The 14,706-nt window shown below is 41.0% G+C and overlaps 2 long non-coding RNA genes and 1 pseudogene across 7 annotated transcripts in view; 2 read left to right on the forward strand and 1 right to left on the reverse strand.

Annotated features, from left to right (window-relative positions):
- LOC116069107 overlaps positions 1 to 14,706 on the reverse strand; it is a 160,257-nt gene that overhangs the window by 118,389 nt on the left and 27,162 nt on the right. For 2 of the 6 annotated variants that reach the window (XR_004109847.1, XR_004109846.1), the window contains exons 5-6: positions 5,894 to 6,123; positions 148 to 228 (exon numbers count right to left, since the gene is read on the reverse strand). This is a non-coding gene — a long non-coding RNA (uncharacterized LOC116069107). Of the gene's footprint in view, positions 1 to 147; positions 241 to 5,893; positions 6,124 to 14,706 lie in introns of all 6 variants that reach the window. The other 4 variants (XR_004109844.1, XR_004109845.1, XR_004109850.1 and 1 more) reach the window with 3 other exon arrangements.
- Positions 2,067 to 2,935, forward strand: LOC116069105 (annotated as a pseudogene).
- On the forward strand, positions 6,665 to 9,395 carry LOC116069108. The gene is made up of 2 exons (XR_004109851.1): positions 6,665 to 8,211; positions 8,880 to 9,395. It is a non-coding gene; the product is annotated as an uncharacterized LOC116069108 (long non-coding RNA).

A 14,706-nucleotide genomic window follows, 5' to 3' on the forward strand; every position in this document is an offset into this window, starting at 1 on the left:
AAAAAAAAAAAAAAACCTATGCACATAAAGAGTTCCCTTTTCCAATTATGCTGCAGGGAAGACTTTCCTGATGTGTTTGGGGAGTGAGAAAAAACACTTAAAACTATTTCTCCCTATGATCAGCAGGGGAGAAGATTTCATGCCTACCTCCTTTCTCCATGCAGGGACTTTGTGACACCACAGAAGGTCAGCCACACTCCAAAGTAGATCTCACACCAGGAAGGAGTTCTGTAACACAAACTCCATGGGTTTAAAGAAAGAGTGAGAACATAAAGTTGTATGAGTCGAGAAGCGGGGGTTAGAATGAATATGATCAGAATGCATTGTACAAGATTCTCAAAAAATTACTTAAAAGAAAAATTTGATGTTTCAAAGAAAATCAAGGCTAACACAATAATGTTTTCAGTGTAGCAACCACCATGAACCACAGATAAGGAAAAGAGCAATGTTAGGGAACACCCGTTAGAACTCCAACACAATTCTTCATAGAAAAATCCTGAAAACTGGGTCATAAAGTCCAGCCTTGGCTAATTAAGTGACTCATCCTAGATTTTGACAAGAAGTGTTTGCTTTTGCTGGGAGCTGAAAGGTAAGATTAGAAGGGCCAGAGTATTGTGCTCAGAGCAAGCAGAGACAGGAAGATAAGGATCAAATGGGAAGAAGCAAGCTGTGTGGAATGCTATAGGCTTGTGCGTCCTCACTGGAGACTTGGGCAAAGGAATAGTAAGTTCAAGGGCAGCCTACATTATACAGTGAGACCCTCTCTTTCAACAAATAAATGTGTGTGTTTGTGTGTGGGAGAGGGTGTAGAGAGAGATAGATGATAGATAGATAGATAGATAGATAGATAGATAGATAGATAGATAGATAGATAGATAGATAGACAGATAGATACGTTGATACGTAGATACGTAGGTAGGTAGGTAGGTAGGTAGGTAGATAGGTAGACAGACAGATAGATAGACAGACAAACAGATGATAGATGATTGATGATAGACAGACAGACAGGTATGAATCATTTCTTTCAATATAGGACAGGATTTGAGAAATGAAAGGGGTGGCGATGAAATTGGGCTGTCCTGGGATATAGGAAGAAGACTGCATGACAATCTCTCTAAAATAACCAGTCTTACCTGTGCAGCTTCAAGTGGGGTGAGGTCCTAGCAGCAGAGGATGAAGTGGGCATGCTTGCCATCCTTAACTAAAATGTCATCTCCACTTGACAACCATTTGCAAACAAAAAAATTTGTTTTCTCCAGTGGAGTCCTACTGGATATAGAAACCCTGCTTAAGGGCAGGCCCCATGCCCAGCGGGGGATGGCCAACACAGATAAACTCAGCAGTGTCTTTGTAGAATTGTGTGTGTGTGTGTGTGTGTGTGTGTGTGTGTGTGTGTTCATTTTTGTGCTTTCTTGCTTTTTTATTCCGATTTTATTCACTGGTTTTTTTTTATTTGCCTGTTTATTTTTTTAAAAAAGAAAATGAAGACAGAGAGTTGGATGGGTGGCAAGGTAAGGAAGATCTGGGAAGAGAAACCATTATAAAAAAATTGCATACATCTTCAATAAAAAAAGAAAATATTGTTTGTTAAAAACAGAAAGTTAAGCAACAAAAAGTTAAGCAATTTCACTTCTAGCAAAATAGATGTGTTCTTAAGAAAGACAAGGTACTTTTATGAAAATAATCCAAGGTAAGTATCAAACTATTCGTATATTGGAACATTTATCAACAAAATTTCTTATATTTAATTAGAAGTACTAAAATAAACAAATATAAAAGAATTACTAAACTCACAATTAAGTTACAGAATATCTTAATATCAACCCGACTATTTCACTTTTTAAGAAAAAATTCAGTTTATTGTATCGTTCACATCATTGGAGTCACATGATAAAATTTTATATAGCAGTAAGTGCAAAGAGAGGTGCCTGCCCCGGAGAAAAGATGCCATAGGAAGCCAACACTCCAGAGATATGTATCAGTCTCTTCAGGCTGCTACAACAAAAACACCGCAGAAAGCATGACTTCATAAAGAACAGAAATGTATTTCTCAGCTTCAAAGACTACCAGTAGGAACGAGGACTCACTTCCTGCTTCATGGGTACCCATGTTCCTGCAGTGTAGTCACACAGCAAACAGGTGGAAGATCTCCCAAGCATCTTTTCGAAAGGGAACCAGCCGCCTCCAAAGGCCCCACCTCTTCACATCACAGCCTTGGTAGCTAGAGATTTCAGCTTGTGAGTTTGGAGATTCAGAGTCAACCAGTCTATTGCAGCTGGTTGGAGTGCTCAGGGGTTAAAAATAGCAGGAAAAAAAGAAGAGGCACGAGGGATAGGAAGACATAAGAAAGGCTCACTGCACGAGAGCTTGTTGCCTGACTTGGCGGGATGGCCCTATATAGATGGAAAAGGAAGCGGAGAAGCACAGCAAACATACTGAACTCTGTCATTGATCTCTCTAGTGTCCAGAGGGAAGAAGGAAAAGCCTCCAGACAAACACAATGGTGACAGGAAATGAGCAGCTATGTGCAACAGAGAGAGCAAGGCTTGTATGATACTCCCTTTCCTCTTCGGGCTTGGGCTTCGGTTCCAGCGACATGGCTAAGTGCACAAAGAAGGTCAGGATCGTAGGGAAATACGGGACCCATTACGGTGCCTCTCTCCGGAAAGTGGTGAAGAAAGTAGAAATCAGCCAGCACGCCAAGCACACTTGCTCCTTCTGTGGCAACACCAAGATGAAGAGACAAGCCGTTGGCATCTAGCACTGTGGTTCCTGCAGGAAAAGGGTGACCAGCGGGGCCTGGACCTACAACGCCACCTCTGCAGTCACAGTGAAGTCTGGCATCAGAAGACCGAAGGAACTGAAAGACCAATAGAAGCCCTACCATCTGAGATTTGCCTAGCCTGCAATAAACAGGTTATTTACGGAACAACAACAAAAAAAGATACTCCCTTTCTAGTTTCTAGTTTGCCTTGGTTTCGTTTGCAATAGGGTCTTGCTACATAACCATGGCTGGCCTGGTGTTTATGATATAGCCCAGGAAGTACTATGCAGGTTACTTGGGGAAGGGAAAGAAATCAACAGTCTCCCTGAGCTGCGAAGCTTCCACACAGGGTATGACTACCCTGGTAAGATATTCTCAATGGTGTAATAATGGTATGGATGTTACGAGGGCAACCAATGGCTTTTCATGTTAAACTTAAAGTCCATTCCACAGGAGAAAACTCACAGGCTAAAAACCTGTGACAGGTGAGGTCATATGCCCTAGGAGGTAACCTATACTATTATTTTGCTAAATTAACATAATATGAAACTGCCTTCTGAATACTAGCCCTTATACATATAGTATAGCTCTCATCCCCTTCCGAGAAACTTCTTATTGCCGCTTGTCTACAGGACTTCAGTCAACACAGAGACTCACACCGGCTCAAAGGGCAGAGAATAACCTATCTGTGGGATGCTTAATCGTAAGTTGGGCATCTAGATCATACCACAGCCTCCCACAGCTCAGGCAACATGTGGAAGAGGAGGTACAAAGACAGTAAGATCCAGTGGTCAGGGAGGGCTGGGGGTGAAACACTGCATTCTGGGTATTTCAGGGCTGATACTCTCATGAACACTCAGAAGTGTAGCTGTCTATACAAGACCTGAACAAAATCAAGCCAGTAAATAGTCCATCAGGGCAAGGGAAGGGCTCATGAGACCCCTTCCCTAGCTGAGGGAAGTTGGTGGTTGACTGGGAAAGGAATCAGTCTTCAAGGCCATGTCCTCTCATCAGCTTCCCGTGTTCCAATGGGTGGCCCTACTCCCCTTAGCATATGGATGTCTCTGACTGGCCTGGGAGGATAATCAAGGGGGAAAAAAGGAGACAAGAAGTTGAGAGGGGGTTACTAGGGAGATCTGAGAGAAGCAGAAAGGGCAATGGGGTTGGTTTAATCAAAATGCATGCTGTGCATGTATGCAATCCGTAAAGACTAGATAAATAAGCAGAAGTGCTTAGTTAATGATCCCAGTGAAGCAGCGTAGCCATGGGTCTCACAAATGGCTGGTAGAACTGTCAAATGATACAACCACTTTGGAAAACACGCCGGTAGCTTTTGAAAAGTTAAACACACACTAACCAGCAATCTCATCCCTACATAATTGGCCCTTGAGAAATGAAAACATATGTCCACATTGGTGAAAAAAAAAAAAACCTGCTACTTTATTTATTATTGCCCCAAACTGGAGGCAAGTCAAATGCCCTTCAGTTGGTGGATGGATAAACAAACTGTAGTAGATCCATATAATTGAAAACTGTTTGCTCGGCACTAAAAAGGAGCAAACTATTGACATAGTCAGCAACACAAATGAATCTCAAATGCATTGTGCTGAGGAAAAGCAGCCATACACTAACTGCTTTCTACTGCACAATTGTAGTGATGTGACTTTGGGGAAAGGTACAACCGTGAGAAAAGACCATCGGTGTTGCCAGAGGTGAGGGCACAGCAGGTCCCTGTGTGCTGGCATGAAGAAACATGGGCTCCATGAGCAACTGTTCTGTGCCTTGATTATGGCGTTGTGACACTGTTGTATGGAGTTTTAAAAATTCATATGCCTAGGTACCACAAAATACTACACTTTTCCATAATTTTAAAATATGCCAAGTGGGAGAGGAGAGAAGAAATTGGTGGGAAGAAGGTCTGAAGGGAAAGGTAAAGCGTAAAGAAAACTACAGTAGGAAAAGAGGACATAAGAAAACAATGTCTGGGGTCCTCTCCTCCTACTGATGATCAAATTGCAATCCTCCACTATACACATGCTGCCAGAACAATCAGACACCTCCATGTGCAGTCCTTGGTTGGTGGTTGAGACCCTGAGAGCTCTGAGGGTACTAGTTAGTTCATGTTGTTGTTCATCCTGGGAATGCCAGGGCCAGAAAGTGGGAGAGGGCGGGGTGGCAGGCATGGGGAAGTGGGAGGCAACAGGGGTTTGTTTTTGTTGTATTTGTTTGTTTCTTTGTTTTTTGGAGGGGAAACTGGGAATGGAGAAATTTACATGTAAATAAAGAAAATATCTAAAATAAAAAATAAAAAAAAAAAGAAAAGAAAAGAAAAGAAAACAATGTCTGGTAAGACACTGGCACTATACGAAAACAAAACCTTAGTATTTCTTATTTGAAAGTCTCACGCAATCTCAAAACAATGTTTTATAAAAATATCGGTAGCATCAATAATTATAATCATAGATTTGATGTGGATTTTAGGATTAATGGTTGCTGGCATTTAGTCTAGGCTCCACCCCACAGTTACCTGGCAACAGCCAGCTGTGCCTGACTCACTCTAAAAGGGGCTGCTTGCCCCCTCCTCCCTCTCTTGCTCTCTTGCTCTTGCTCCTGCTCCTTATCCTCTCTCCCCCATTCCCCTCCCAAGCTCCATGTGCTCATGGCTGGCTTCTCTCCTATACCCCTCCCTCTCTCTCTCCCTCTCTCTCCTTCTCTCTCCCTCTCTTTCTCTTTCTCTCTCTTTCTCTGCCTTTCTCCTGACCCGCCTCCCCATGCCCTGAGTAAACTCTATTCTATACTATACTGTCCTGTGGCTGGTATCTCAGAGGGGGAAGGGATGCCTCAGCATGGGCCCACAGAGGCACTCCCTTCCCTGACACCACACCAAGTCTCCACCAAACATATAAAACACAACGATGGTTACTTGTGTAATTCATGTTCTTCATAGATGGAAAAATAATCCATAAGATCCAGATAAAAGAAAAATGACACACTGTCTACTGCCTGAACATAGCTACAGGTAAAAGCTAATTAAAAGGTTGCCAAGTGTTTTTGCAAGGGGGTTAAACCACTTTAAACTTTTAAAAAGCATTTTTTTTTTTTGGCATGGAAAATGGTTTCATTCCTTACCTTTTGTCTTGAAACTGCTTCTCCTTTAGCAATCTGTTCTTTAAAACGATGGCTAGGCATCATCACTTTTGACAGGTGCTAATTTATGCCACCAAGTCTCTGTTGCTGAACACTTAATTTGGTTCCAATTTTTTGGTAGGATGAGCCGGGCTGTGTTGAATGTCCTTGGTACACTTATCTTTGTGCATACAACATTATTTCTTTGTAGCAAAAGCCTAGAATGAGAATTACTGTATTGACAAAAAAAAAATGTACATTAAATGGTGTTTTATTCAGATCGCCAAATTGCTCTCTGGAAGATTACATAATTTACTCACTGCAGCTGTGGAAAGAGTTGCGGCTGTGTGGGGCTGGCCCTTTTCTTTCAAAATCTAAGCCTTTCTCCTTAATAATAATATTATAAATGTTGTTTTTTAAATTAAAAGATTACTAAATCAACTTTAAACACTACAAAAAAAAGTGCTGAGTTTTTATTGGAGAATAAGGATTATAAACATAATTTGGATGGGAACCCTCTGAGCATGTAAAGTTAGGTTTTTCATAATTGCCCTTGAGTTTCACCTCCATTTTTGGCTGGCTCCTTTTACCAGAGAGTTTGGGGAGAGGTAACTTTATTTTGAATGTAAGGATATTCCCTAGAAAAGCTGTAGTGTTCAGAAAGAATGTCTCTGGAACACTCCATTGTGACACTTTGAAATCTTGGTTTGTTGCTCAGCATATTTATAAGCACAAGGCTGTCATTGCTAGTTTTTGTCAACTTGACTCACTCCTAAGAAACACTTGGGAGGAAAGACTCTCAACTGAGAAACTGCCTCCTTATGATTGGCCTGTAGGCAAGTCTTTGGGGCATTGTCTCCTTCGCTAATTGATGTTAGAGGGCCCAACCCACTGTGGGCCTTACTTAGTCCGCTCAGGGAGGAGGGCCCAACACAGTGGGCCTTACTACTCGGATCAGGGAGGCTTAGGCAGTTTTAAAAGATAGCTGAATATCTAGGGGAGCAAGCCAATAAGCCGGGTACCTCTATGGTCCCTACTCTATCTAGTTCCTGCTTCCAGTTCCCGACCTGTCTCCCTTCCGTGATGGGCTGTAAAATGGAAGATGGCATAAGCCCTTTCTTCCCCAAGTTGCTTTTTGGTCACAGTGATAAGTCACATCCACAAAACGCAAACAAGGACGGCAGCCTCTCCTTTCGGTTCTAAGAATTAACCGTGGGGAAATGGTAGCCCAGACCTCTGATCAAATGACCGACAGGAAGATTGCTCGTGTGACCTGGTTAAGGAAAAGTATGGGGGGTGGGGGGCGGTGGAATAGAGATTCTGTTCCTATGAAACAAGAGGGAAGAGCCTTGGAAATGCACAATGACCAAACTGCTCTAAAACGTTCAGCAAAAGATGAACTACACAATGAAGAGAAGTAAAGCCAGGGGACACAGCTCCAGCCAGACTGCGGCTCCAAGGGGAAGGATGTTGGAGCCTCATCCAAAGGCTGAGCCGAGAGGCCCTGGTGAAACGGCAGTGGCTCCCACAGCTTCAAAGTCGGCGGCAAGTTTGATTCCTGAAGCCACAGAGAGGAAACCCGGTTTGTCACTGTCTCCCTGAGAGGTGGCTGAGCACCATCTTGACCCTATTGTTTAAAATGAGCTACTACTATAGGAGGCCAAGAACAGAGACGCCTAAGTCAGGAAGCCCCGAATGTGATTTACTAACAACCCCGGGATGATAAACAGCCCTGGCTAGTGGCTATGGAAAATGGAAGGGCTGAAAAGTTCGAGGGCAGGAGGCTCAACTCAGGCAGAAAATGGACATGAAAAGGTGGCTCCCTAGCCGATCTCAGCAACTGAGCATAACCCTGACGTTTGATAGCCCTAATTCTCAGGTCAGAGAGTAAATCAGCATTAAACTACTGAGGGCTAGAAGTTCTGAGGCTCTGTAGATCTACCGATCCACAGCTGGAAGATAAATAAATACCTAGCCCGGGTAGGGATCAGGAGTGAGGGGGTTGTAAAGAGAGGCTCTTCTCCTATTCAGACCTCCTTGAAACGCTGCTTCCTCTCCTATGCAACACCGAGCAACTCTCAAGCTAGAACATTAGCCACCCCAGAAGATGTAATCAGAGGGTGGGGATCTCAGAAGGGTGGGAGAACACTACCAGTCCACAAGCTGCAAAGCAAACTGTGGCCAGCAGAGGGCGATAGTAGACAGAGAAGGGACGCTCCTGGGATGAACAAGGCTCTGGCAGACGCCTCTTCAGCTGCCCCTGCCCCACTATGTGCTATAACCAGCGGCTTCAAATAAGGAACCTTGCAAGAAGCTATTCAGTATGTCATCCTTCGCTCCTTTCACCTTTTTGTTTCCTGTTTTACGCCCCCCCACGTGCTTTCTCTTGTGTTACTCTGTATTACATTTGTAATATTTCCACTTTACTATGTTTAAATGTATTTACTTCAAAAACATAATATTAAAAACACTATTTTACCTTTTCAATTTTAGTTCCCTTTATATACTCATCTTATTTCATCTACACTTCCTAACTTTTTATTTTTGTTTGTTGTCTTTTCTGACTCTTTACAGTATACATTAGTATAATTTGACATTATCACGCTGGCTCTTTACATTTCTTATGCTGCCCTTGGTCTTTTATTTATTTATTTATTTATTTAGTAAATTTACTGGCTTTTGGTTTTGGATTCTTCTCATTAGGAGAAAATCTTTCTTTGTCCTGCTGTCTTATCCTATTTAATAACCTACCTCTTTTCTTTTCCATGACATTCTACTGTTCTTTCCATCCTGACGTCAACCTCATATCTTGCCTATCGAGCCCCTGATGTGCCTCCTTTTCCTACCTTGTCTATTTACTAGTTCCACATCCCCTGAATAATTTTGCTTCATCACACACTCTACAATAATTTTGCCATTTTCTATTTGATGGTAATTAGAGACGTATTAGTGAGTTTTAACTAATTGTACTTTATTTTCCTCTCTTGAGTGACTTGATGCATTTGCTGGCACCGAAGTTTGTTTTCTCCCTCATGCGTGAGCCAAGGGATTAAGGCCTTGAGACTTGTCTGCTTGAGAAGATCCTAAAATAAAACCAGAAGAGATATGCAGACTACCAAGTATGTACATTTCAACACATAAGAAACATGTAAGCAAGGCAAAATGACTCCTCAAAACTATAATTATATGGCAATGGCTGCAATAAAGAAAACTGAAATTGCTGACTGAAGATTAACCTATTTCTTAGTCAGCATCCATGGTGGCTCGCACCTCTACTGGCAGCATTAGGAAGATAGAGGAAAGATGACAGTCGTGAGTTCCACTCCAGCTTGGGATACAGAGCCAAGCCTTATCTCAGAACAAAAGCCTAGGAGTAAAAGGGACCTCAAAGAGACTGAACACTGACTTGATCAAAGAGAACACCAACTGCTACATGGACTCAGCCTGGGATCTGGAAAGAAAAGTCAGAAAAATAAAAAAATAAAATAAAATTTTAAAAAAAGAATGAAAATGTTAGATTTATGAGATGAGAATTCAGCAAGAAAATTCAGATTTTGCAAATGTGTGTGTGTGTGTGTGTGTGTGTGTGTGTGTGTGTCTTTAGTATCATGGTATCCTCCTATCTGAGAACAGTGGTCTATCCAACAACTGGGACCCCTCTACCCTCCTGTTCTCCAGACAGCCCCAGTGAGGGGCTGGGATGACCGAACCTGGGTGCTTGCCTTCCATTGGTGGCCTTACCCCTCCCCCCTCCACTTTTCAATGGCCCATCCCAATAATAAGATCCCCCATTCTTACTTGTCTATTCCTTTTTCCTTTGTACACTTTGCCTCCTCCGCCTTCTCCAGAAACAGATTTGAGACGTTTCCAGTAAAAGTCAAACAAGTGCTTCTTCGGCCAGACCTCTCTGAGCACTGAGCACGCACCCTCTGACTCCTGACTCCCCCACCCTGTGTTGTCCCTTTTCAGCAAGAAGCAGTCAGATGTGGACCAGTCTCCATACACCCAAAAAACAATGTCAGGATGTTCCGTTGGAGCCTCGGCTTGCCCCACCTCCTCGCGTGGTCCATTCATTGGTCTCTCTCCAACCATGCCCACTCAGAAAGTGAACAAAGAAAAGGTGCCAAAGGCCCAGTCTGCATTTCTGCTGGCTTTCGCAACCGCCTTCCCGGAAGTTGCCTATCTTCCAAATCCCGACCTAGGTACCTATACTTGGGCACAAGCCCAGCCTATGGCAGACTCATCATTTTCCTTTGCCTACAATCCATTAAAACTTACTTGCCATAGCCTACATGACTTCTTCTGTCTCATCCCCTGAGGCTGTGTGTTTATATACAGAGACAGACAGACAGACAGACAGACAGACAGACAGACAGACAGACAGAAAAGTGTGTGTGTGTGTGTGTGTGTGTGTGTGTGTGTATCAGGAATGAAGAGCAAGGTCAATGAAATACTTCATCTAAGCATCAAAAAGAAAAAAATGAAAGTTGGAGCAACATCCAAAAACTCTGAAATATGTTCACAATACAAAAATTAAAAATAAAGAGAATAAAAGGAGCTGAGACAAACGTTAAAGTCACAGAAGATTGACTCAATGAAATTATAATTTGTAATTTCATGTAATATGTATTATGTATCATATATTCATATTGTATATATACAATTGTAACAGAGGAGAGAAGTGAACACAAGAAGCTTTTGTACTCTGACATAGACGTGACGAGAGAAGAGCTTTTCCATAACATATTGTCATCAAGGTGACAAACATGCAAAACAATGTGAAAAGCTCTAACAGCAGAGCAGTGACTCCCCTCCGAGGACAGACACATCAGAATATCAGGAGCCCTTGTCAGCAAACCCAAAAGGAGAGAAGCATAGGATGGCAGATTTCAAGCAACTAAAGCAGATAGCTATCAACCAAGATTGCTATGTCCAGCTTAGCTATCTCTTAAAAGTAATGGAGAAATAAAGGCATTTCAAGACAAGCATAAAGTAGGGCAGTTCGTGACTGCTAAATGAGTATTGTAGGAGATAAAGATTGCAATAGATAGAAGAGGAATAAAGACAATTTTGATCATAAGAGAACAAAAATAATGAATTTCAAGAAAATGAATAAACAAAAAAAAAGAGAGATGGGAAGGAATCCATTATAGTTAGCAGGAAAAAAAAAAAAAGACAATCCATAACACTAATGGGAGGTATTGAAACACACAAACAATAATCTGGCAAATGAAGAAATAATCAACAAAATTACAGAAATTAGTAAGTAGCCCTCAATAATAACTTCAAAGGTGAATGACTAAATTCATGAACAAAGGTTTAAGCTGGGGGGTGGCCTTTATTCTTCTCTCAAATATTATGTCCCTCCCCTTTACTAGTCTCTCCTCCTTCCTCATCTCTCCCCAGAGTCACCCTCCATTCCCTAAATGCCATCCAATTATGAATCTCCATGCTCCACAATCAAAGACATCATCAACAGTCAATGGAAAATAGTTACTATTTAGCAAATGGAAGCCAAGGAGAGTTCATTGTACCTAATTCTAATATCTGAAAAACTAACCTACAAACCAAAATTAGCTAGAAGAAAATGAAGTAGGCCACTACATGTAAGTTTAGGAAATAGTTCATCAAGAAGATGTAATTATTATAAATGTATATGGCTAAATGTTGAAGTTCCCAAATTCATAAAGCAAAGCTTAAAAGGAATATTTATCTTTCATATTTCATTCTCATCTTCAGATGGGTCAGCCAAATTAGTAATCAGCAAAGAAATTGCAGAGCTAAACTATTCTGTAGATCAAATGAGTTTGACAAATATATACAGAATCTCTCACCCAACCAATACAGAATACACATTCTTCTCAGCAGCACATGGAGCCTTCTCTAAAATAGGCCACACTTCTGTCTGCAGAATAAGACTTAACAAAATTAAAAGGTCAAAATAATCTTTAGGAACTTGCCAGATCATAATGAAATAAAACTAGATATAAATACCAAGAATCACTACAGAAATTACATATAAATATATTACAGGGAGATTTTAAAATGTAATCTTGAATGACCAGTATACCACTGAAGAAATCTGGGAGGAAATTTTAATTTTTTTTCCTAAAATAAATGAAAATAAAAGTAGTTTATCAGAATATTAGGAAACAGCTAAGAGAGTAATGAAGAAAATATATATACATATATACTAAAGTTTTGTGTATATTTATATATCTCTTAAAAATCATAGAGCTCCATAAATAGCCTAATGATACAACTTAATGTTTTACTAGAACAAAACAAACCCAAAACAATCAGTGGCAAGAAATAATGGAGATAGATAATAGTTTTCGTCAACTTGACATAAACTACAGCCATCTGCAAAAAGGGATTCTACATAGAGAAGATCATATCATCAACAGAAGCAATCCTCAGCCCAAGGGAACACAAGTCAGGCTTTACTCCGAAGACAAAATTATGATTAGCCATCTCCCTGGGACATATATTTAGGTTCCCCAAATATAATGTTCCAACAAGGTAGTAGTTTCATAAAGATTTTATAGAAACGGAACAAAGATAGCTGTAAATCAAGGCATTTAAAAAACATTAATGGAGAAATCAGAGCAGTGAGTTCCAGCAAGATGGGGGAGCCCCTTCTACAGTCTCAGATGTAAACAAGGCAGGGAGAAGCACTGTATTCCTATTTGCCAGTAACATGATCCAACAAACCAAAGGCTCTAAAGAACCCACTACAGAAAAATTATCTGACCCAATGAACACTTTTGGGAAAGTGGCAGTGTGCAAAACATTTTTTTAATTAAATAAAGCCCACTAGCCAAATTAATCAAGAAATAAATCATGAAAAAAATCTTATTCACAATATCCTCAAAAAATCCACCTAGGAATAAACATAACCAAGTAGGTGAGATATCTCTTTAATAAAAGCTAAGAAATGCTGAAGAAATTGAAGAAAGGGCAAGAAGATGGGGATACCTCCTGTGTTCCCAGATTGGAGGGCTTAATATCGTAAAATGACATTATTGCTTAAAGTAACCTACAAATTCAATAGAGGCCCATAGACACCCCAAGAAAATTCATCCTAGAACCAGGCAATACAATGCCAAAGTTAATATGAAAGCATAAAAGGCCATTTGTGGTGGCACATGCCAGAAGGATTTGCTGAAGGAGGCAGAGGCAGGAGGATCGTGAGTTTGAGGCCAGCTACACATTTAAAAGAAAGAAAGAGAGAAAGAAAGAAAAAGAAAGAAAGAAAGAAAGAAAGAAAGAAAGAAAGAAAGAAAGAAAGAAAGAGAAAGAAAGAAAGGAGAGAGAGAGAAGGAGGGAGGGAGGGGAAGGGAGGGAGGGAGGAAGGAAGGAAGGAAGGAAGGAAGGAAGGAAGGAAGGAAGGAAGGAAGCAAGCAAGCATAAAAGACCTTACATGGTAAAAAAAGAAAGATAGTAACACAATTCATGAGCTCAAATTAAACTATAGACTCATTGTGCCTAAACCTACAATGCTGGTGGATGGCAGGGAGCAGGGAAGACACAGGGCAGTAGATAGGATAGAGGACTCAGAAATAAGCCTATGGAGCTTACTTAATTAAGATATCTAATTACATACAAAGCCATCAAAAACATTCACTAGAGAAAAACTCTCTTGAGCGAAATGGTGCTGGGTAAATTGAATAGCCACAACTCAAAGAACAAACCTAAATCCAAATTACACAGCCTTCACAAAAATCAACTTAAAACTATCAAAGGGCTTACTAAAAAACCCGAAACTTTAAAAACTGCCAGAGGAAAACATAGATAAGATATCTCAAGATGAAGTAATAGATAATAATAATAATAATAGATAGTAATAGATGAAGTAGTATAGTCTTTCTATAAGACACTATAGCAGAGGAAACCATACAAGATTTTACAGATGTGATTTTATGAAATCAAAGAGCATCTACACAGCAAAGGGCAGCAAACTTTGCCAAATAGACATCAGTGTGGTGATTAGTGTTCATCATCATTGTGTCTGGATTTAAACATCTCTGCACACGTGTGTGAGGACATTTTCAAAGAGGCTTATCTAAAGATGGATGAGCAGCCCTGGCTATGGATGGTACTATGCCATGGACTGAAGCCACCAGACTTAGTAAAGAAGTGAAATGGAGGAGACGAGCTGAACACCACTATGCATGCCTCCCTACTTGTTGTCTGTACCATGAACCAAAGCACATGCTGTTTTGACCTCTCCACAATGCTGGATGAAAATCCTCTGGACTTATCTACCAAGGGGCTTCTTGTTCGATCTTTGAAGTGATGAGAAAAGTAATGAATACAATTAGACAGAAAATATGCAGAATTTATAAAGAATTCCAAATGTGAACACACACACATGCACATACACACAATATCAACTGTACTTACTAGTTTTATGTCAACTTGACACAAGTTAGAGTCATCAGAGAGGAGAGCTCAATTGAGAAAATTCCTCCATAAGATCCAACTGTAAGGCATTTTCGCCATTATTGACCAGTAAGAAAGGACCTGGCCCAAGGTAAGTAGTGTCCCCTCAGCTGGTGGTCCTGGCCTCTATGGCCTCTGTATCAGCTCTTGCCTCCTTCCTCCCCTGAGTGAGTTCTTGTCCTCATTGCTTTTGATGATGAACTGTTATGGATAACTGTGAGCAAAGAAAACCTTTTCTGCCCCAAGTTCCTTTTGGTTGTGGTGTTTCATCACAACAACAGTAACCTTAAGACATCACCCGATTTTTCTCTCGGGTGAGTTTCTGAGACCTGAGCAGTCAGCCGGGAGCCACAGGCCCCACGACTCCCGGG

The sequence above is a fragment of the Mastomys coucha genome, unplaced genomic scaffold, assembly GCF_008632895.1.
Source record: "Mastomys coucha isolate ucsf_1 unplaced genomic scaffold, UCSF_Mcou_1 pScaffold22, whole genome shotgun sequence".
Lineage (NCBI taxonomy): Eukaryota > Metazoa > Chordata > Mammalia > Rodentia > Muridae > Mastomys > Mastomys coucha.